Below are 25,723 nucleotides of genomic sequence, written 5' to 3' on the forward strand. Positions count from 1 at the left end.
TTCAATATATTCTCAGTCTGAATTTTGCTTATAAGAGGCACAAAAGGCCCAGCTTGGTCTGACAAAAATTAGAAGCACAAAGCACAAATTAAAACAAACAAACAAAAGCACAGCTACAAAGTTATTCTGTAGTATGCATGAGGTATAGCACCTGTAACCTACTAATATTTATGATATTTTCAGTCATTTAACAGCTTACCAGTTGTTTTGTTTTGGGGTTTTTTTTTTCCTGTTGAACACAACAACATATAATTGGCCAGAATTTTGTATGGACCAATTTTATGGTGCCTTTAAATTTTTCATCCATTTTTCTTTTTCTACATTTGGTATGTAATAAAAATTTTGGCCGTCTGTCCCACAGTTCAACATAACAATGCTTCAGAATTGTTACAGAAAACACTTTTATAAGCTGAGATCATGGAGATGTCTGCAACACTACTATCTGTGTTATCACTAGGCCATTAATTATTAAAAAATGCCCCGAAAACTGTAACCCTACTTTGAGCTTCTGGATATTTTATTAACACTTTCAGTGGAAATTAGACAATTATCTTTATTACTTTAATATCAGAATTTTCAACTGATATTTTCCAATAAAAGTGCATACTTTAGCCTTGGAGAAAGGAGGCTAGAGGCAGGGGTGAAAGGAGGTAAAAATGATAGGCATTTACTGCATCCCTTCCATAAGACAAGACAGCAAATTTCTTATAGGAAAAGCAGCACTTCATATGAAAATGAAAAAGACACAAATAAATAAAACCAAGAATCAAGAAAGCTGTTTCTTTCTGCTTTGAACATGATACACGAGTTTTCTATCAGCAGCATGAAATATCTGATGTTCTAAGATCTCTGCTTTACTTTATATTTATGTAAAGAGATTTCAACTTTCCCCTTGGAAATTATTTACACTTTTAAAAATTAAATACAATTAAAAATAATTTTGTTTCACAATAGCCTCTGGGGGTTAAAATTAATCCTGGAAATGCAGAAGCATGTGGAAACAGGTATAGAAGAACTATTAATTGTCAGTGATCCAGTTTCACTGCTCAAGAGAACTGCAAGAAATCACACTAAAAGTTCTAAAGGAGAGTTGCAGGATTTTTTTCTCTTCTGATATTTGTTTGACTCTTAAACAATTATTTTGATTATTTTTTTCCTTCTCAGATTTCCTACAGTTGTTTGCTACATGTCCAAGATCACTAAATAGTAAATTATTTTTTCATCAGCCATATGGTCACCTCAGAGATTTAGGAATCTAGTTTAGGCCTTTGTGTGCCAGTAAGAGTTTACTGGTAATGTCAAGAACTCCACTCTGAACAGAAGTGGACACGTAGCAGAGGAAATCTAAATCTGAGGTGACGCGGTGCCACAGAGAGTTTGTGTATGGATCCCATCTCAGATGCTCAAATTCTGCCCTGGGTCGTATATATAAGGTCTGACATATCATGGAAAAATGGAAATTCACAACTTGGCTGATGTAAGGAAAGGAGGGAACTTCGAAATCATGTTAAAATTTACACCAATGTAAAATTGTGAGCAGAAAAAAAAAGCCTTTCCCATAGGTAAGGTTCCATGTCTTGGTATAAAGAAGTTAATCATATAACACTACCTGTGAAAAGGGGAATTGACTTCAACAGTCTTTGAGGTGGCAAAGTTGAAATCAGAGCTCACCAATTTTCAGCATCTTGGGACTAATCACAAAAAGTGATTAGTCAGGACCCAGCTATGACAAACTATACTGCAGGCAAGTCTGAAGTCAAAAGGTTGGGTGCTTACCTGAAATCACTAAGCTAGAAATTAACTCTGAAAGGCTGGATTTCTGTCTGAATCTGACATTGAAGGAAGTGTTTAGGAATGACCTCTGCAAAAAAAAATCTCATCAGTACCTTTTCTCTATCTGATCAGGTTTGTAAATAAGGGTGTAGAGTTTATATATACCTGTTCATTTTGAAAAAATTACCCCTTGTGTGGCTCTCTGTTAGAAGCCAGAGGATAAACAATTTTTAGACTGCTTATGATTGCTCTCACTGATTCTTGGCTAGACTGAAAATATGAAGTAAATATATGAAATAAGGTTTTAAGTTTTCTACTAAAGTCAATAAGAAAATAGGCTTTACTTTATTCCAAGTGGTTCATAAATGCGCAAAAAGATGTCTCAAAAAAACCCACAAAACAAAGAGAAACAAACAAGCAAAGAAAAAACTTTAAATGTCACCATTTCTCCATTTTATTTCACTGAAACATTGAGAAAAGTGTACACTTCTTTTTTTTTTTTAATTTAGAAGTTCAGGAAATAATTTGTATAAAAACCACTTTCTCATTTTAGATAGCATTCATAAGTTTAAATGAAATACCCATTTCACTCAATGAAATGTATCAGGCAAGACAGAAATGTCAAAATTAAAACAGATGAGAATTTTCAGTTGCAGAGTTTAGAGCACTAAATATGAGAAAGAGACCTTTTCTAAATTCTTTGTACATGCTCGCAATCTTCCTGAATGTTTATCAAACAGATTACCGAATTTGGGGAGTGGAATTACTATACTCATATCATTGATACGATCACTAATAGTATAGAAATAGCAATAGTATAGTCTCTACTAGTAGTACAGAGCAATTAAAGTTTATTTCAGTAGGATTATCATGGCCACCTACAAAGTGAAGCCGTAAGGTTTTGAGTTTTAGCTGTGGCTGACCACAGATTGACTTTTACATGGTCTACTTGTCATCCCATATCACACTTAAAAATATAAATAAATAAATGAAACCAGAAGTAGGTTTCTATCTCCTTTTCAAAACTCTGAAAGCAAAAATATATTCATGCTAGGTGTATGCTGACAGCTGAAATATCAACAGTCAAGAAACAGTAAACAAAGGAAAAGCAGAATATCTTCACTTAAGTTTCAGTTAGCTCTAGAGCTGCTGTAATCTAAATGTGCTGTCAAAATTAGGAAGGAGACCCTACTTGAAAAAGCAGACAAACAAAGAGAAATCCCAAAACGACAAGGCCATAGGTGAAACTCAAGGTGCTTTATTCATGAAGGTTCAGAAATGCTCCACTGAAGTGCACTGATCTGGCAGCTGACTTCATTGTTCATGCATATGTACCATTGCCGTGGTGAAAGGCCCTTATAATTGCATATGCTAATTCAGTAAGTCGGGCACCAAGTTTCAGTCAGAACATTGTCAAACTGGAAAGAGCAACATGCAACAATTTTTTCCTTCCATGAAGGAGCATACCTGAAAAGGGTAAAGTCCTTTGTCTCACTGTACACTGGGAATCATAATCAAGACATCGTCAGTCTTTCTCACATCACAACAGCCCTGGAAGATGTATTTTAACAGTGCAACTTACAACCATCTGCTGCTTGCTCATTACTAACCATTTTGTGATTGCATCTCCCATGGCCTGCATGTGAATCTCCAACCTAAGCCAACAAATTACTGTGATTCCATGATCACATATCATTCCATTTCTCACACACTCTGTTCAGGACTTTCTTGTTACAGAGGAGTACTATCTCTGTATGCTGAAAATAAGTATGTGCAAGAGAACTTGTCTGACCTAACTTTATCTGAGTGTTTGGCATCTAGTCGGAGACAGTGCTCTACACTCTCTCACATGACAGTGGTAGATTTCCCCGAGGTCTCTTTGATCCTTTCCTGAAACAAATCACACTCTATCTCCTGATTACAGAAGGAGCTTAATGAACTTAAAGTTAACACAGGAATCTAAAGTGTGTTAGATAAGTCCCACCTATGCATGGCTTGGTTTTCTTATTCAAATGCTGGATCTTGTTCAGTTTCCCAAGGCTGTTGCACAGTAGATTTGGTATCCTAAGCATGATGCTCCAGGGCTTCTATGTCAAATTCTTTGAGGAGAGAAGAAAGAGGAATAGAAGTACTTCCTTCATTCACACCACAGATACAAATAAAAACAAGGGCAGATGATCTTATCATTTTAACAAGTGAGAACAAACCTCAACTATGCTAGAGCAACTAAAAAAAAAAAACAATCTTTCCTTTTGATACAGAAATAAGCTTTAGGCAAGTTGAAATTTTTGAGATTGTTCTCACTGACAAAAAGCTTTTCAAGATCTATAAAATGCTCCAATGAGGTAGAGGCTGATCAGTTGACAATGCCTACTCCAGATCTCTGAAAAGGGAACATAAAATCTAACCTCAAACAACATGCATCTGTGTCGCACTTGTGTTATACCAGCTCTCACAAAACTGAATGAAAACAAAGCCTTGCTTTGCTTTCTTTCTGGATGTTATGGTTGTTGCCTCTCTTGTTTTTGTCCTCTTCCATATTAAAGAATCTGCACTGTATTTAGTATGTAAGCAGACTGTAAATTTCCTATTTGTTAATTTAAATTTAGTATTCAATTACAATTAAAAAGAAATCAAAAAGAAATATGACAAACTTACAGCAAAAGACATTTTAATGATCTTTTAGCAATAAATCATTAATTGAAATTCATCCTTGAATTGAATGGACGAATACAGGTAGATGGAACTATGTCATCCATGGATCCAAGAACAATTCTCATACTGTTTTCTTTTTGTCTTTATTTAGCCAGAGAAGTTACATTAGAAAGAAAAAAAAAATATTTGTAGTAAGCAGACCATAAAATTTACCCTCTTTTAATGAGCACAAAACCTGCACAATGAAAAGCAATCATATACAAATATATTCAGGGGCAATAGAATACTCTTAAATGTTGTATTCCAGTGCACTAGGTGGTAAGAAATGCAATATTGCTATAAAGGTGTCTTTTTGCAACAGAAAAATTACCAATAACTTTCAAGCCTTATATCTACCCTCCTGAGATCTGAGAAAATAAACTAGACCACTCTTGGTTCCTGTTGCTTTACTATATCACTTTCTACTAATTGAGTTAACAACAGTAAGTTTATCTTCTCAGTTCTCTTTCCATTTAAAGTTATAAGGTCTGAGTTACCCATAGTTTTGAAAAATTAATTACCTTGCAGCCTCAGACATGCAGAAATATTTGCATAACTCACCAGCTCCAATGCTCCAATGCTAAAATCCACAAAACCTGTGCCTTCATTACGGAGTGAGATATTGCCAAGAAAGGATGAGAAATGTCAAGTCAGGAAATTATGTATCAAGGCAGATCTCCATGCAATGGTCAGTCAAGTAAGGGTTGGACAGATGAGTGTTGAGCCTATTTTTTCACAAAAATCAAAGAAGAAATACAATTTAATAAACAAATAAGTTAGTCATCAAACCATGTTGGAAGCAATTTCTGGAAAAGCAATTCCTCTCGTCTTTGGGACTTCACTTAGGTTCCAATTTTTCATTACCAATTCTTACAAATAGAGGTGTGAATTTCTAATGGGAAAGCTGAGTATCCATCCAGATCATGCCAGGATTCATGCCAAAAACAAATGCATAAGAAAACACAACTGACAAAGCATGAGCTGTTGCACATTCCTCTCAGTTTTATTTCATCACTAATGCTGCACATAGTTGAATTTTGCTGAGTTACTATAGGATGGGAGGAGAGAGGGGAGAAATATAAAGTATCTTTCATGGTTTCAAAGCTGGTTGCATGTCTCTTCCCTTGCTGATTTCTCTGAATATACCTTGCCCTCTCGAAAGATATAATTATCAAATCTATCCATTTTAAATAGACTACTGCGCAACATGTGCTTGTCTCCTTCCTTTGCTTGTGCTCTGAGCTGACTGGACACAAGGAGTCAGATGCAGAAGCTGGGGATCTATTAGCAGAGCCCTGAGCCTCATTTTGTAAATCCCATGAGAAACTATACTCGTGGCTTATGTCCACCTGGGCAGATGCTTCAGTTCCACCTCAGTCTACAATATCCTGTGCATCAGCTGCTCTTGGACAACCTGTTAAGCTGATATTGGCACCTATGATATGTCTGCTGAGAAATCCATTATCAGATCAATCATCTTACTGTTTAGCAATGCTTTGACATACGAAAAAAAATATTTATAAAATATTTGAAAGTGACCCTACTGTAATTCAAGCCTTTCTATTTTTACAGTGACCAGAGCAAGCTACTCCAGGTGACTCGGACCCCATTCCTACACAAAACTTCCCCCATCATAAACTGCTGCAGCCTCAGTGGTCATTAGAAATTAAAGTCTAAGATCTAACCTCAGAAATAAGTCTCTTCCTGGACTAGAGCAGAGCTGGTAGTTCAGTCAACTAGTTAATGTCATCGAAGAGCAGCCCAGCTTGAACAACTGTTTCCCTCAAAGCAAAACAGTTGTTTCCTCAGTTGGTGTCTCTGCTGATGCCAGTGGATAGAGGTAAAGACTAAAGGTAAAGACTAAAATGCCTTCCTGAGCTATCAGCAGACAATCTGCCTGACAGGAAACATGGTCATCTTTCCTTCCCTTTCATTTTTATCTTCTTGACAAACCTTCCTATTGAAAGGAAATCAGTGTTTGCACACACCAACTGAACCACACAGAGCAGGTGCTGTGATGCAGCTCTGTCACAGCACCATTTGGAGCCAAAAGCTGGAGCTGCCTCATGTCTCAGCACCGATTCCCTCATTTCCCACCTAGGGTTTAGGGGAGTCAATACCTAAAACATGGCTCTAAACCCACCTGCCAATGTCATGATTAACATTACTCATGGAAATACATTTTAGTGAAAGAATTGTCCTGCTCTATCCCATAACTACTTCACATGTAAATTGTATTTATGGCCTAAGCTCTTAACCAGTCAATTACGTTCAAGTACTTCAATGTTCCTGAGGAGCATTAGCTGGTCTGGTGTCTTCAGCTACCATGCAAACTGACAGAAAAGTTGTTATGGAACAACAAGAAAGACAGAACAAGCTCACTAAGGAAATGCTGTAAGCACTTCAGCTACACATCAAAGCAACAATCTGATATCTCAGATTAACACTGAATTTCCATATTCATCAAATTTCACCAGGTGCTGCTTCATGACAGAGATTTTACTCTGGTGGGGGAAGGAATGCCTACAACTTGCTAAGTCTTCTCATGAGAAGACTCCCTCCTGAAGGTGGGACATTACAAAACAACAGAAAAGACACACTAGTCCACTATCACCTATGATCAGCCCACTGTGCACTGCTGATCCAGCTTGATGTTTGAAGCCAACAGCAACAGTGCTCTGCCCATTACTGAGGCCTGGACAGGATGACTCATTAGGGGTGGGGTTATCACAGAATAATCACACCCTTGGGTATTGGGTACACAACCACATCTCAAGTCTTGTAACACCCCAGAGGTGTGATTATCTGCTGTCATGCTTTAATTCTTAATTAAAACAAGAGCTGCAGCTCAGATAAGATCTGTGAGAGGATTATGGTCATTCCTGGCTAGACAAGGGGGAACATGTATCTTTGGAATTAAAATTCAGGTGCCTGGGTGAATGATGAGCGGTGCTTGAATCCACCTCATCTTAGTTTTCCTTTTAATATGATTTAACCAGGAGGGAGCACGCCCAAAAAACTGCAACTTCCAGGAACCAAACACAGAATAACACAATAAAGTGCACAGTGTTGCCATCATTTAAACATTTTTGCACTTTAATCACTTAGCATTTTAATTTAAATAAAACTCTAAGTGTGCTTCTAATGATGATAGAAGACTAATTCTCATTACTTAGCAGTAGTACAAGTCACAGCAGCCATAAAAACACTGGAGGAATGTTTTGATGAAGTGCATACTAAACTACTCAACTTACACATATAAAGATGGATATGCAGCCTGGGGAAAAAATGAATATAAAACACTTCTGTGATTTTTTTTTTAAATCTTATTTTTAACAAATATTAACCCAACTTAAGGTCTCTTTTAAAGGTTACATTTGCATTTACAAAGAACTTTCAAGCAATTTAACTACAATGAATTTTAACAAGGCGCTTCCTGTTCTGACTGCTTGCGTATTTTTAAATTTTATGAGACTCTTCTGGCAGAGTTTTGTAGCCGTTAAGATGAAAGCCTGGATGCATGCATACTTGAAAAGTGGAGGAGGAGGAAAAAGAAGAATAAAAAGAAGAAAGGAAAATAATCAATTTGGTATCAAATTTATTCCAAAGCCGAAAAGTGCATTTTTTTCTGATTGTGAAAGAAGACATGCAGGGAGGTCGAAGGTCAAGCAAAGAGGAGACAGTATTGTGTAGGAACTGTCACGCATCACCACCTATTTTGACATGCACAGGGCCGTTTGTTGTCTGTCGAACATGCAAATTAAGTGCCTGCTGTCATAGCTAGCCGATATCTGAAAGTGGAAAATGAGACCACCTGTAACCAGTGAATGGAGTGATGGACAAGCATTCAGAGCTCGTCATTTCCAACGCCATTCACACCACCTCCGAATTGCATATGACATGTAAAAATCTTTTCTTAATATTCACAACCGGGAAGTTTGGGGAATTATGGAGGCTTCAACTGCTGCATCTAATGGGTTCTCCAAGCAGACAGCTGTGACTGTGAGCTGGCTTGATAATTAGGTGTCCAGGAAGATTTTATGCTATGAATCAGTTAAAAGGGAGAAAAGAAAAAGAAAATAATGGCAAGCAAAACTCGCTGGAATGGAAATTATATTAACCCTTGCATGTCTTCCTCAGCACTTGGCTTTTACAATTCTTGTGAAGCAAGATTTGCAGAAAGCAGACACATAATAATTTGTCTTCTGTCTCTGAGCAACACTGTCCTCCTACTCTGAAAAATTGCACTCCAATTCTGTTTGATGCTTTGTTTTCGTGAAGAGAACTTAGAAGCATAAAATCTAAATATGCCAATCCCTCTTCCATTTGAAAGCAAAGGCAATACTTTATTTGAATTTCTAGTGAATATGGTGCATAGGATTTTAAGAAATAGATTCATTGTGCTAAAGTCATGTCCTGTCATGTGCCTGTCCATACAAAAATCAAACAGTTTAGCTAGCTCGTCTGTAATCCTTTGCATGTTATCCCTACTTTTGTATGCATATCTGTCTTTGTGCATGGGATGCCATAAACACTGCAGGCAGTGTAATGCCAAGAAAAGATGTGATCTTCCTGATTCTCACTTCTGCTTGATAAATAAATAAAGCTGCTCAAAGCACTTAGGATAGGAGAGTTTAGATGTGCCCAGCTGCATGATAAGCTCACAAAACCTGTTATGTTATTCAAGGCCTAACTAATTAATGCTAGTGTTCATTCCTAAATAAAAAATTAAGCTCTTCAAGTTTTCAACTTCTATCCCACATTCTGAAAGCCATTCTGTGTTTCCAGACATAAAGAACACATGCATATAAGGTACAGTCAGAATTCAGGAGGAATATTCAACACAAAAACCAGAATTGAGCTACAGAACATTATCCACCAGTACTTCTCAATATATCTAGAGTATCTGGGGAGGCTGTCTGAAGTCCTGCAAAGATTGTAGTCCAGCTCTATACTCCTCACGAGTGAAGCCAAGCACTCAGAACAGAAGCAGGCAAGTTACTAGTATATTAAAAAAATCTAAGTCAGGCCACAGAAAACCTGCATTTAAATTGGGTTCATTTTTTAAAAAGCTTTTTTATTTCTATTGTGCCAAATTGTAAAACACAGTAGCTGTTCCAACATTGCCCACAGCCTGCACTCACTGCTGGTCTGGTTTACGTCTCCAGTGATTCTATTTTCTTTCCTGTGGAAGTGAGAGTTTAGAAAAGCTGAAAAAATACCTGCTGACCCCTCTGACTGGAGCAGAGAGGGAATATTAGAAAATGGAAGAATGAAAAGAACTAGTGAATAGATACCCAGGGGAAAAGGAGCAGAAGAGACACTTATTTTAGACCTGCAAGTTTTCTTAGAAGCACTCCTTCTCTTAAGCTTTCATATCTCTGTGAAGAAATATGAGAATCCCAAGGACTCCCATTTTCCAGACATAAGTCAGCAGGCCCCATTTGATTATTTACATCTCTAAGACTGCTGGGAATCAACATATAGGAGAGCCTGAATCAGACACCATTCAACCAATACTACACTGCTGGGTACAGCTGAGAAGCATGTAAAGGCATACCTAAACACAACACCAAAATACTATCACTCTCTTCTTTTGTTTCTCCCACATGTCAGTTCTCTGCGAGGCAGAAAGAAACGAAAAAGGAAAGAAAATGGGCACACAGTCTGTTTTGTCCTTGCATACTTTCTTCAGAGTCAGCTTGTTTCTCCATGTTTGAAATCAAGATCCACACAGTACCTGAAGACACATGCACAACAGTGGCATCTTACTAGTCATGTTCGAGCCTACACAAAAAGAAAATCTAAATCAATGACAGTTAAAACCATCCAGTGGGTGCATTTCACAGAATAAACTGTTTGGCCACTACATTGGATTAAAAATTCCTTCTTCAGAACACCTTCCAATTACTATCCATGTGCAACACACTCACGTGCCCCAAGGAGTGCCTTTGCAGCTGCTAGACTGTCAGTGTGAACAGGATTGAAAATATCCCTTGTCTTTGAACATATTGCAGCCTTTTATTATGTTTTTTTTTTTTTTTTTACTCTATATAAAATGGATAATATTCTTCTATATAGAAGAATAGCTCACTGACCTTCTAACAGGTCCCTGAGCCAGTCCCTTCCTGCAACATCTGAGCTGACACAAGCAGGAAGGCAGCATGCTGCCATGCAAAACCTACACTCTGCAGCTTCAAGCAGGACTTAAACTGGTATTGTTGATGAAGGACTTTGTAGCTGGGACCTACAATCAGAGCCACAGGGTTTATCTGCCTACTGGGTAGCTAGTTTGGAGTTTGAGATCTTGGAGGTTCCACACCTCAGACTGGCCCTAGGCTGTCAGTTCACCTCCAGTAGCATGGCTATACCAGAGCCCTGGTATATGACCTGCTCCTGAGGGATAGTCACCAATAACAGCAATTTTATTAATGCATATTTTATTTTTATTTTGTTGATGTTATAGGATTTAAAACAAGCTTTGTTTTCTACATATAGGCTATTAAAATGTGACTATCACCTTTAACATCTGGCAATGTATTTCTTGAGACGGCTTGCTCCAAATTTCAAGGCCTAATAATTTTCAGAGGTCAAAAATAGGCTGTCCGGTAATATGAGGTTGCTACATCCATTACACAGAAAGTTAGGGAGGGATCAAGGCCATCAGAAAGCTCTTATGAAGGGAGAGGAGAAAAATGGCCATCGTGCCTTCAGTACAAATCAAGGAAAGACTTGCTCATCACAGTTGAACCACATTGCTGTGAGACTACCAAGTTTAATTCAGTCTGGATATTTCCTAAATTTTATTTTGACTGAAATGTTTTAAGCAGGTCACGAGGTGGTACTGAAGGCTGTCCCAGCACAGGTCTGAGTAGCAGAGACTTGGGGGAGGTTAAAGGGAATCCTGCTTTCTGGCACATTATCAGGAACCTGAAAAAATCATGTTTGAAATATCTCCTTGCAGTACTTTAGGCCATGCATTGCCACTCTCCCCTTGCACTAAGCAACACACCCAGCAGAACACTTGATTTGCCTGTCATCACAGGTAACAGCGGCAGAGTATTTGTGGAAGAAATATTTCACGACCAAAATTTTATCAGTCTTCCCTTTCTCTGTGGTAAATCACTTTTTGGAGCAGATCCAGGAAAACAGTCCATGGGGTAAGGTGTCAACATTGTCAACCTTTTTGTGATTTCGACATGCCCAGGGTGATGTAAGTCACCAAAAACTCATTTCTTCTGAAAATTCATCTACTACTTACATTCCTTCAATAAGTTTTTTGCCACCTAATCTGAAATTTGTGTTTCTGCAGTTCTTCCAGTGGAGGTTTTATTTGTTTTTCCTAATCTTTTTCATGACCCTACCTTGAACAGTAATCCTATTGGCAGCAACAAAATCCAAGGACCCAGAAGTTCTCTTTATTCTGGAGAGATTTATATGTTGGGCAGACAAATAAGGCCTCTCACTTCTTTATGATATTTTTTAAATAGAAATCTGCTTATTCTATAAAAAGAATCTGTCACTGAGAAGCTGTGTGACTGAAAAGTCACAGTAGCTGAAAACTGAACTTTATTGAACCAGGTTCAGCTTAAAATAAATCAAGCCAGTAGTTCTTTCCATGTGAATTTGCCCAAATATATGACCCATTTACTATTCAAACATGAGTACATTTACTCTTAATACTAAAAGCTGAATGTGACTTTAAAATGGTGTAAGTACACTGAATTTTCCCTCTTCACAAAAAAAAAATAAATTCAGCCTAATTAAGTAAATAAAACAATAAAAAATTGCAGAAGATTTCTAGGAAAATTTTCAAGGTACATTAACTGCATATTATATTGTTATCAATATATGCTTAACTATTTTCTGTATTATGGAAAATTACCTGAACAGGAAAACCACTCTGCTTGCTCTGGTATACACAGTAATTAAAATATTCAGTTAGGCTTAATATTTAACAGCAGCACCAGAAAATTTTATTCCTGTATTAATATGCACATGGTACTTTTTATGATTATATTCTTCAGTTTCCAAGTTAATATACTAAAGCTTTCTACTAAAAGAATTTGCAACAATAGATTGTGATGGTAAAAAGGAAAAAGTACAAACATGTCATTCCACTCCGTTTCTAGATAAGCTGCATTTTCCATATAATTTTTAATTGATGGCTTTATAAGAATTTTTCCATGTGACTTTATCCAGCTATTTTAGAAATGCCCTCTTACCCTAATCTCTTAGTACAGATTTCTGAAATACATACAAGGGCAAGTGAGAAGAAAACACAGCATGACTCTAAAACATGCTATCAGAGGAAGAAAACAGCAACAAACTAAACAGCACACAACAAAACAAGTGAGCACTACGCATTGTGATGAAGTCCTCAAACTGGAGTTTTATGATGGCAGCTTAAAGTTTCTTACATGTCCTTGTGTTGCAGCTCAGAATAAGCCAGGGACAGCTGCACCAATTCTCCACAATTAGTCAAGGTCAGACAGTGGAAAGGGAGGACACTCACTATTTGTCAAGAGAACAATGGCAGGAGGCTCAGCCTTTCTCCACCAGGAATGACTGTTTGCTACACACATTCAATCCATGGCAAAATTATGCCTGGCCCTTTTTCTGCAGAGGAGAGAAGGGCAACCTTTCCAGACAATGGAAGTGTAAGAGCTAACAAGGCAGAGCAACAGCACAAAAACAAGCTTGTTTTAAGTACTGAAAGCATATGTTCTTGACACAAATTAATGTTTTGACACTTGCGGAGACAAAGGTATTAATTTCTACAAGCTTTGAGCAAAAAATACTAAACCCACTAAAATCTGTTTCTTCACAGTATTATTGGGGTTGCACATTTAAAAAAAAAAAAAAAAAAAGAAAAAGGCATTCTGACAAGTTACCAGCAATTATTTTCCTTACTCTGAGAGATTCAGTGTGTCTTGAGTATATTTGACGTGTCTTTTTCATAAACCTAAAAACACATTCAGAAAAAGTTTAATTTTGGGCAAAGACACTTCCCTCAACATTGGTAGGCAACCAGAGATGGAAAACAAGAAAAAAAATTCAAAATATCTGCCATCAGCATAAGGAGCAAAAAAAGAAAAAAAAATATATTTTTAACAATGAGATTTTGTTTCCCTGTTTAATTAGGTGCACTCAGAGCTGTATTTTGAGTTTCCTTATGACACAGCAAAAATACAGAAAAGACAAAAAATAATTATAAATAATGGATACAAAGGAGTAGTTTTGATACAGAACCCTCACAGTACTGCACTGGAATAAACCGATTTAATTGTGTAAATTCTATCACTTGCGTGGACAATTGTGGGGATGCAGTATAAGCTGAAATTATTATGTGAAACTTTATGAAGATCACCTTTTATAACAGCACACTATACATTTAGATGTATTAAAATTATTCATATTCACTGCAAATGGCATTTAAGCAAGGTTATGGCAGTTCTGAAAGCCAATATACTTTTAAGGTTTTTATCACATTTGCATTCATCAAAGCCAAACCATTTTTAGATACTTAAGGTGAGAATTCTTACAATTAAGAAGTTTGAAAGCATTACTTAAAGTGCATGTAATTAAAAAACATCAAAGAACAAACATGCTGTTTCTGGACACCACCTGAAAACTAGATCACATTAGCTTTGGAAGAAAGGAATTTCTCCTTCAGATAGTTTTTGCAGCTACTAAGGTGCAGAAGCCACACCTGTAGTTGCACACTGCCATAAAAGAGGGAAAGATGGAAATCTATGAACATTTCTATCAAATCCTTCCTCCCCAATCAGAGGAATTAGGTCAGCCCCAACTATACCAACTTCTTTCTCTGTCGCTGTCCTGCAGTCACATCAGAATGCTTGAAAACATCTCTTTTTTTAATGCTCACCATCTGTTTGGTGGTTTTTTTACTCCAAAAAACTTTTCCCCTGTGATCAGAAGCAGCATCAGCCCTGCAGTTAAGGAACCATCTGCCCCAGCAGAAAAATTGATTCTGGAAAGATTCAGTAAGGGAAGGAAATGGGAAAGATTTTACCTTAACTTCACATTCCAAATATCCTACTTTCATAATAAATCTCTACTGAATCATATCTGAAAAACAGGTTTTTAGTATATTAATTTTAGAACATCCCTTTTCACCCGGAGCAATTCAGAGAAATACTTTACGTTAGCATAAATTTGGTTCTTTGTATATGTAAGACTGAGATGTCACTGTAGGAACAGCGCCTGTTAATTGAGACAAGAAATTGGTGCTGTACCTTCTAATTTCAAATCCTTAATGGCACTTGGCTATTGCATTGTTTACAGAGCAAGGCATCCTTGACTGGTTTCTTTATCACATTTCCGATGTCAACTGAATAAATTAGAACAGGAAAACGTCAGAGTACAATGTACCTTTTCAAGCCATTTGGCTTAGTGAAGCAGGATAGATTCAGGCAAAAATACCTCTTTTCCAGTCTGGTGGCTTTCCAGGAAGTTTCTTCATGTTTAGCAGTCCCTTCCCGTTCTCTCTTTCTTTAGAAATCAGCCCTGGGAGGCAAATGACATTGGTAAATGAAAGGGACCACTTAGGTCACTTTCAAGCTGCTTGCCATCCACCTTCTCTTCTGATAGGTACAGACACTACTTCCTGTGATAAGAATTTATACCTGAAATTTTTTTAGTTTTAATCTTCCTTTCCCCTGATCCAAAGCAGAAGCTCTTCACTATCCTCCCCTCAGTGGCTCTCATCCATTTGCTAGAAGGTGAGGACAGGCCCCACGTGTGAAAATAGTGCTGATCAATGGAAAATAGACAATGTCATATAACACTGAGCAAGGAAATGATTAGAAAAAGGAAGAAATAATTTGTTAAGTTATTCCACTCTTTTCATAAATCTATCATAAATCAAATAGACCAAAAACCCCACTTGGGAATTACTGGATCTGAGAAAGAACTTATTCAAATGAATTCATCTAGCTAAGGGCAACTGTTATTTAACTGCATATTTTGAATTTTTCAGTATGAAAAACTAGATATTTCTATTCCACACTGACTTTTCACATATTTGGTTGGCTGAATTTTGAAACCTCAGAGCACATTAGGAAATAATATTTTGTGGCATTATTGAGAGGATTTTTTCCCAAATGTGTCTACTGCCATATCTTGTATCAGTACCTGACTGGTTTGCAAATTTTTTTGCACATAGTCCAAAATGGATAAGTATTGCTTGAAATTTTTATCAGGTATAAACTGGGAAAGTGACAGCATTTTACGTAAAAGGAAAGGAAATATAATAAAATCTATATTAATGCTGAATAGCAAGTAGCTTAGAAGATATTTTTACATTATTTTAAAGCCACTATATCACCTTCTCTCCAAATATGATTAAAATTCAACAGGGTGTTTCAAATTTAAGCAAAATCTTTTAATCTTGTTCTTTCTGAATACTGTGGCCTTTAGAACATTACAAAAATATCTATTCAAATACACATGTTCCTCAGAAAGAGTTAATAAATGCTTTTTACATTACTACAGACTGTCTAAAATTCCTCGGTTCATAGCATAATTTAACCATATACATGTATTCTGCTTAAAACTAGGTCTAAATTTGATGGATGTACAGTTTATCCACCTAATAAATAAGAGTATAGCAGCACCAGGTAGTCTATAAAATAGAAGTCATCAGTGGTAAATAAAATGCTATAAACAACATTCAGAACGGTATCTGACCTGTCATTTTGATAGTGCATTTATGCATTTGACAGGGACTGTCTTTTCCTAAAGAGGTTAATAGAGTCGCATTTATGTATCACCGAAGTTGAAGTGATCTATACAGACTGTCAGGAGTAGGGCAGATGGATAGGTAAATTAGAAAATACTAAAATAACTTTCTCACTGCTATAATAATGAGGGAAAAGAGGAAGAACTAGGACTCTGAGAATCATTAACTCCCTTCTGATACTGTTCATAGAGTACTAACTTAGGTCCCTATCAATCCAGAGAGCCTGAAATACAGGAAAGTCACCTAAAAAGACCTGGGCAAATTATAAATGGATGCATAGTTATACTCCAAACACATCCTTAGAGCACATTTTTATGAATTGTAAACATCACTGATTGCTGAATTCATTTGTTCTAAATTCTATGCTGTGATGAAAAACCTCTGACAAATTGGCTTGGAAAAGGGCAAATTAATCTAATATCAAGGCATTATGGACAGATCAAGTAAAATATCTTCAGTTAAAACTAATAAATCTATGTTTAGCTTAACAATATTCATTACTAAGAGAAAATACTTATGCAAGCAAAAGGCAAAAAGGCAGTTCACACAAAATTACATCACAAACAAATTATCATTGGAAGAATTAGTGTTCTTTAATGATGACAAAAGTGTTCATATAAAATCCAGAAAGTAAAATCTAGATATTCTCTGTAATTTGATACTAATCAAGATCAGAAATTCCACTGTGAACTACCCCAATTATAGATAATGCTGCAACAGTTACAGTATAGACTGTACAGTTATGTAGTAAAAAGCTGAAAATAAACTTTTTTTTCATTATTTTCAGAATTCAATTCCTGAGCATGTATTGCTGCATATTAGCAGGAATTTCTGCTACTATAAGATCCTATGTTTTGCAACAACACACTTTTAATAATTTCACTCTTATCTGTTAGTTGCCTTGAATACTTGCCAAAAAAGAAGAACATAAAATAAGCGCATCCATCAAAGTATCTAATTTAAAATCCAATGGTTAAAAAACTCGAATTTTGAATCTGCATTTACAGGCTATTGCCTCCAACATCTGCTAAAACCAACGACTAAGATAAGACCTCGAGTTCTGGTATTTGATAAAGGGCCTTGACTTTCAGAGGACAAGCGCTCACTACTTTCTGAATCATTAAGTAGAAAATTAAGGGCTGTGTTCCTCCATCCTGGCAGAAGCATACCATATGATTTAGGTGATGAGTCACTGAGCTGGAATTTCCATGATCAAATATTCACAATGAGATCCTTGAGAATGAGCGACAGACCAAGAGAAGAATTATCCACAGAAGTTATCAGGTGAATAGTTTTGAATAATGAGCACACATGAGAGTCTTATACAATCTATGAAGAAAAAAATATCAATTGTAGAATAAATTATAAATTTAAAATTATGTATCTCTCTTTAAAACATATTATTTGCTACCTTATAGTGAACTGTGACCCTGACTGTAAAGGGATTGCCCTTTGTATATCTAAGTGCAAAGTTCTCGCAATAGCCATGCACTGCAAGAATCAATGTCTGAATGGAAGTGATGGTGCAAGTTTGTTGTGGAACAAAAAAATATATTACTTCTTTGATCAAAGGTCAGGCCTAGAGTAGCAATGCAAATACACACAGCCTGGGCATAGATGAGAAGTATTTCATAAATCTACCAGAAGTGAAAGCTGTCACTAGTTTCTTTTTATGAGCTTGTTTGATGAGAGTCGCCTGAGGTACCAATTAAAGGGAGTTACTTTATGACATTATTAGTGCAAAGCGTGTTCAAAGGTGAGCCTATTTGTCATGCCTGATTAGCACCAAGTATGGGAAAAAATTAAAATGGAACAAACCAAGTAAAATCTGTTTTGAAAAATATCAAGTCAAATTGATTTGACTTTCACTTGTTCAAATGCAAATTTGAGTTGCTCAGAGCTTTATTTTCTTTTGCAGACTTTTTGTAATTAGGATTCAGAATACAATTTCCTATCAACCCACAGGTACCATGACAAATATTAATACTATAGTTCAGCTAATTTTACTGAGTATTTGTGTGGGAGGTTTTGATTTACTGGGCTTTCTAATCATGCTGTTACTTCTCATTCTAAACCACTTGACTGATTTTCTTTCCAGCCCTTGACTGGAAAAAAAAGAGCACATAAACCAAAATTGTCAGCAATTAAGATAGGTGGCAACTAGGCTTGCTAACTACATTTGGCAAAAATATCAAAATTTCCTTTAAAAACTCCAAGGCTCTTGCAATCTCTTCTAGAGAGTCTCGAAGAATGTTTTTCATCCCAGTCAGGAAACCATGAGAAACTTTGACACTAGAGCTTCTATAAAGGTAACTGTTTTCTTGACCATAATAGTCAGTGGGGCTTTCCCTTTTCCCTGCTTCCTTAACTAAAGAAGTTTTATTAACAATTCCCCAAACTTCCAGATTTTGGAATCTGAAATTATCAAAAGTCATTGGTTTCAGTAATTTTCCCCTTTATTAACAATCCATAAATCTTTTTTCCTGTCCTAGTGTGAATCAAAGTAACGGTCAAACTCAATCATATTTGAAAAAGCTCATAGGGATAAAGCGTACCTGTTGATTTATCTACTAACCCCCAATTTTTTTATTCTTAAGTGCAATCTAAAACTAATTGTGTTAAAACATCACCCTTTACTCATAAAATTTCTTAAAGTGATACCTGGACTTTAAACTGTGAAATCAACTCCTCTTTCCCTCTGTCCTAAATAGGACTCAACAGAAGCCAACAAAACCCAGCATCAAACTTTCACCGTTATATCCTTTTCTCCACAATATTAAAAACAACTTTTCATTTTATTGTGAACCCTAAATATGTGCCCACATTATAGAATCCTGTGAGGAGAACAGCCTTTATGAGACAGTGACATTCTATGTGAAAAAAAGGTGCTTGAACCTAGTCCAATATTAAAACAGTGGTTGTATCTAATTCATCTTAATTAATCAGGAAGATGCAGACACAGTATATGCATGCCATGTACCAAGAATATTCTCTCAGTTGGTGCACAGTCCCCTGTAGATGTGCAGAACAAGTACGCAACGTGTGTGACTTGCTGGCACCCCTTTTATAGGGGGATCTCAACAAATGGACGTTTGCTCGATAACATTTTGTGCCTGCCCAATAATTAGAATTGAAAAGTTTGTTTTCTATTTCTACACCCTTCTAAAAATGCAAAAGTTTGTTTTCATAAAAGCTGGTACAAAAACAGACTCCTGTCACTGAACTGTATAGGCAGCCCATGTTCAGAGTTTCCAAGGGAAGAAATTATGGCATGATGCAAATCATGCAAATCATTTTGTAGGGAAAAAAAACTTGTGGACATTAAATATGCCCTTAAATATTCACTTTGGCTGCCCAAAACTAAAATAAGTTTTGATTCCAGAATAAGACAAGAGAATTTCATTAAACTACATTAAAAATAATAAAAAAATCAGAAGCCAAATAAACAAAACCCCAGTCATCAAAAAGAAACACTGCCCTCTTGTCAGAGAATAAATAAACAATGTTTATTTTATATTTAGCATGTACAACCACATTTCTTAGATGTACACCTATGCATTTTCATGGGAGCTTTTCCTAAGTGTCTGACAATCATTAAACAAGTAAACCTGCAGCAATTCCTTCTCTCTTTCCCTACCCTTTCCTTGTCATGAATAAGTTGATCTGATACTTTTAGAAGTAGCATCACTTCTGATCTTGGTCCCTCGTTTATATCTCTTCTTTACCTTATCTATAATGTGTTCTGTCCTGTGTGCATTTGTCTTCCTACTATGCAATACAGGAGTTAAAAACTTCTGCCTTTGTACTAAAAATATGGAAGTCAGAAGAAGTGCTGAAAAAAAACCACACTTTTCAGCTTCAGCACATTAATCACAAATGACTTTTGGCTCCAATGTGGGTGTGAAAAAGATTATTACAATAATAGGTACTTCTTACTCTAATAAGCAAGAAAAATTGAAATAGAGAAAAGCTTGGGGGCCAGGTGAAGAAACTGTACAGACAAGAAAAATTAGTAGGGAATTGTGGGAGGCCTATGAAATACCAAGTAAATATTATGGAATTTTTCCACTTAATTAGGTTAGGGCATGAATGCAAGATTATGAAAAGCAGGTAATTGAAGTATCTTGTAGAAAATTATCTCTTCTAATAGAAAGGTCAACCAGAAAGGCAATAAAGTAGGAGGAGGGAATCCCACCTAAGCAATCTTATGAATTAATAGTAACACTAAAAATTCTTTCTTTCCTGAAATGATCGCAAAAGCCAAAAGCTTTACAGACTGAGAGAAGCAGCAATTCCTCATTTTCCTTCAAAGACTTCCTCTAATTATTGTTTATGGAATATTTACCAGCTATTGACCAGTTACTTCACAGAAAATCGAACTAAGAAATTGATATTGCATTATGGTCTGAAACTGTGGAATTTGTTGCCATTCTTGCAGGAAGAAGCTAAGCTAGGATCTGTCTCTAGTTATTACCAGTTCTGCCTTCAATGCTTGACACTTCTGCTATACTATTACAACATTTTAGCCCATCTCCAATACTCTGACATTAGCATTCTTGTCCAGTGACTCAGAAAGTGTCCTTTTGGTAAAATATGAGTGTGTTGAAACAGCATCAGAATATTATCCTTTACAAATCTTGGTATATATCTTGGTATGGCAAAAATATTCTCCATTGGAAACATTTCTTCAGATACAAAATAAGATCCAAAGAATGAAAAGCAGATTGAAATAGAAGTTCTTCCAGAAATACTGAAGTAGCTTGTTGAAAAAAAAAAAAACCAAAACAAAACAAAACAGAGTTTTGAGGAGATCAATAGCAACCAAAAGGGTTGAGATGCATTAAGTGTGAGATGGTCTTCTATTTCTGGGCCAACAACCTGTAGAGTGGGAAGGGACTTTTCTCCCCCTTCGTTGTCTGTGTTGAGGCCAGGACAGGTTAGAACCATCAGGCACCACCTACTGCTCAGGTCAGGGTACAGAGAAGTGTGAAGCTTCTTGTGAGCTGTGGTGAATGCTGAACATCATTGCCCACAACAGTCTAATATTTTAATATTTCTTTATCAACAGCAAAAATCACAACCAGCATTAAGAGTTTGTAGAGAAGGATTTATCACCATTATCATCTGACTTACAGGAATACCCAGTACAGAATAATACTGTGATCATTTGGAGGTCTCTTAACTCATCAGTTTCCTAATATTGCTGATACATTTGGAATCCATGATATCCCAGTCACTCTTGTTACTTGCTCAACATATGAAGGAAGGTGCCAGAGAAACAAATATTGCAGTAATGTTCCGACTGTGTTGAGGACTGGATACCCAGGGAAAAATACAGAATTCTGAGTGCATAACCTGCAGATTTCCCAGCACACAAAGAAACTTGATTCCACACTAAGTAATATTTTCTGTATCTCAAAACCTGTGCACATTGCTACCCACATGCTTGCATAGAGGAAGGACTAATGCAGACTACATACTTAAAAAAAAAGTTCTTCTGAACTGTTATGTACAAGACACACTGAAGCAGTAAGAATTATTATTCCCCTTCTTAAGCATTCTGTTTAACCACATAAATGGACAATCAGCTAAACGATGTCACTTAACTAGAAAACATTTCACTGCCCTAGGGAGTTAGTCTACTCAAAAGTAATTCTCAGGCATCTAGCTCTCCATCCATGATCCCTTCATCTGTGTTTCTACACTTCAAAAAGCCAAAACTTCTCTGATCATTTATCTTAAAATGCTAAATTGAAGTACTTGGGAATGGGCATTAGATAAAACTCCACACTCTTATCTTGAAATTTATTTTAAAAAAAGTTACCACCCAAAAATTACCCAGCAATGACTGCTGGCATTACAACACAGAAAAGAATGGACAACTACTTTTTGACTTGCTGTTGTTATACTCATTTCTTTCAGATATTTTCCTTTCCAGAAGACCTGCCTCTTTCTTATCAGTTGCAAAATATCACAAAATTCTTGCTCAATGCTTATTAACATCCACTTTGAACTCTTTTATCATTTTTTTCCACCATGGAGACTTTGTTCTCCATGTTTAGATTTGCCAGTCTAAGACTGACAACACATCTTCATGGAGAACTCAGGAGATATAAAACATAAAGGAAGCTCAAAATAGTCTGTGAACTTTCACTAGGGTTTTTTTGCCTTTTTAATATTTTTTTTTAATTTAAAATGGCAGCTTCTGAATATATTCTAACCTTAGAGCATTATCCAGCAGAATTTGACTAGGAGGCATTTAATATGCTTATGGCAGTGTTGATAGTCAAGGTGACAGAAGTCTTGCTTAATTTATTGTGCAGTAGTTGACCCTAGTCAATGTATCTATGACTTCTGTTGAACTGCAATTCAAATTTAATTGTTCCCATTACATTGCAAGCTCTGCTTGTATACTAAATGTTAGAGGATTATAACTCACAGATAAAGGGTTGTATTTAGAAAAAGAAGCAGTCTTATTGTGAAGAACATGTATTATCTTCTGAAACTTACTTAATTAAGTTAGAAAATGTTTTCAGACCTTGGAAAATATATTGACAAGCTCATCTCACGTGGTGGAAGTCCAGAATCTTTAGGAGAAACAAAAACCATTTTACAACAAAACATTGTACCATCTTCTGTCCTTAACAGCACAGGTTTATAGAGGAAAACACAGAAGTATCCCAACTTTCCATTGGCATATATGCCATTTTGCTGCTTAAAAGCTGGGATATTGAGCAATACTTTAACAAAAAAAAAATCAAATGTTCTCAAACATATCCAGAAAATAACTCATTTTTTTTAGTACAGGACAATTTTTACACTGACATAAAGTTATCTGTATGTATTTAAATAAAAACAATAGTGAATGTACCACAATGGAAGAGACATTTAACCTGTGAATTGCAAGGTTATTTTTGTAGCTGTGCCCTGTCTAACCAGTACAGCACATGATTTATGGTCTCCAGCAGAGCTTCATCATCATTGTTCTCACCTTTATTTCCATCATAGTTAATTAAAGGGAAGGTCATTGTCACCTTATGTTTTAAACCTTCTTAACATAATATATCACCCTGGGTACGCTTTAATAAGGAGAACTGTGAAGGAATGCTGTTATAGGAAAAAAACTTTGGAGCATAATCTATCCTGCTAACAATTACAATTTAGATTTACACATAATGAAAGTTAATAAGCAGACAGAATGAAGGCTACATCTTGATACTCGTTCAAATCTTGATTAATTGGCTGTGTGATCTCATGGAATAAACAGTAGTATGCTTTTCTTGACTTCAGGCATATGTATGTAGAGTGAGTTTCTAAAGCAAAGATCTTGCCTTGAAATAATTTTAGCATACAAAACACTGTGCCAGTTGGAAAGGAAAAAAAAAAGAAGAGACAAAAAAGCAAAGCACGTATTTTAAATATTACCAAAGAAACCTCTTTTGACGTTAGATGTACAAAATAAACACCACCTTATAATTTAAGATTGGCTCAGACAGATTACAAAATATTCAGACAATGAAGACAATGGGTCTTAACACAGTTTGAGTAGGTGTTAGCTTTTTTTAAAATGCCTAAGGGAAAAATTCAAACTGACTTATAATTATCTCCTAAAGAAAACCAACTCTCTATAACACACATAGATCTAGGGGGGAAAATAATTTAAAAATATATTTAAATCTTAACTCCAGAAAAGCTCAAAATATCTTCTGTGCTTAATATATACTAAAAATTTTATAACTAGTATGCTGTTTATATAATTGACCAAAATGGGGGCCAAACGTACATGGAAATTGGATTTCCACAGCTCTACTGTACTAGTTAGGTACAGACAGTCATAGAAAAACAAAATTCTGAATTCATGGCTTCCCAAACTTATGTTCATTCTAGAAGACAAATCTGATTTTTATTGTAGTATTAGTGGACTGTATTATAAGCCCTAAAAGAAGCAATGCACAAAAGTGCAGTCCTTGTCATTTGCATGTATAGTGCCTCCTGTCCTCATGCTGTAAACACAGCAGACTTGAACTTGCCTTTATGGACACACCTTGCCTAGCTGGAGGCAAGTTTGCACCTCAGCTAGTTGGGCTGTCCAGGTAAATCATAGACCACAGAACTAATCTGTCTGCTGACAGCTAAAATTTTGGAGCCAGACATGAAAATCTTGCTTATCTGGAATTTTTAATTTTGACTTCCTTGCTATACAAACCAAAACTTCTTCCTTAGTGGAGAAAGCAATTCTTCTCTATGGGATTGAAAGCATACCGATCCAGGAACTCCTCATCAAAGCTGCAATGCTTCCACTACTGCCTCCAGTATGCATCTCTGACTTGCTAATATGCTTTTAGATGGTGGTTCTAGGATTTGAACAGTGCCTCAGTGGTTTGAGGGGTCAGAAAACAAATTCATGGTTGACCTGAGATATTTTTATCAATCCCTTCCAATGACTTAGTTGGAAACATCAGAAGAGCAGCTAACACTTGGACAACTTGCATTTGACACGAGCAACACTTTTGAAAGTACATCTCTCCAGACCCCCAAAAAACGGGGTTAACACTCTGGAGGCAACAAAAGTAATCTCCCTATTTGTCTTGACTTGTCTTCTGGCAGCATTATTGAAAGATCTAGATGCCTGAGATAGAGACCTGTGAGAAGTTCCATGGAAAAGTCACAGATATAGACAGTATGAAAGAAAGGCACTCTACACTCAGCATTGTGCTGAGAAAATTGTGGCACTTCAAGACAAACATATTAGCATCTTCATACAACAACAAACTCATCCATGCAGGTACAGAATGCTACTGTGTAATTGTGTGGGAGGGTGGGTTAAATACTGTACACTGTATTCAGTCACCATAGAAGTACCCTTCACTCTTAATACTCTGATGCAAAATTCTGCTTAAACATCAACAAATAATTTTGGCCCATAGCATTAATAATTTACTGCAACAGTGTCGATTTTTACATCACATCCCGTGCTCATCCATAGTCAGCTCCTCAGGAACTCCAGACACAGCATTCTTCTTTCTATAGAGCAGCCAAAAAACAAAGCAGGGAAGTTGAGCAGGGACCAATTCAGCTCTTAAGATTCCAAATAACCAGTTGTTTGACTTAGTCTACTGTGAAGCTCTCAGTTGTATTTATTAGAGCAGATCATTTTGCTTCAGAACAGGAGTATGCCTCAAAGCCTAAAACCAATGGTAGTACTATAAATATACTACCAAAAAATGCAGCAAAAGAGACCTCTCAACGTATGCATTCATAAAAGGAAGAGCCCTGGCCACATCACATAATCCACACTACACTGGAACTGCTGGAAACCTGAAAAATCAACCAGATGTTGTTCATGTTTCAGGCCTTCCAATTCTATTTAATTTATGTCTGTTGTTGTATAAAAGGAGATGTTTAGCAAAAGAATATCTTTTGTATAAACAGCATATTGCTTTAGCTCCACATGAGATGTGAGGTGACTTCCTAAATTTTGAGGCCTTAGAA

At 36.3% G+C, this 25,723-nt stretch overlaps 1 long non-coding RNA gene across 1 annotated transcript in view; it reads right to left on the bottom strand.

The window, feature by feature from the left end:
- Positions 1-15,116: 15,116 nt before the first annotated feature.
- The window catches only part of LOC135443241 (uncharacterized), a 40,918-nt gene continuing 30,311 nt past the window's right edge, over positions 15,117-25,723 (bottom strand). Inside the window, exon 4 of the long non-coding RNA XR_010438908.1 lies at positions 15,117-15,243. This is a non-coding gene — a long non-coding RNA (uncharacterized LOC135443241). The remainder of the gene's footprint in view (positions 15,244-25,723) is intronic.

This window comes from Zonotrichia leucophrys, chromosome 2, assembly GCF_028769735.1.
Source record: "Zonotrichia leucophrys gambelii isolate GWCS_2022_RI chromosome 2, RI_Zleu_2.0, whole genome shotgun sequence".
NCBI classification, from domain to species: Eukaryota; Metazoa; Chordata; class Aves; order Passeriformes; family Passerellidae; genus Zonotrichia; species Zonotrichia leucophrys.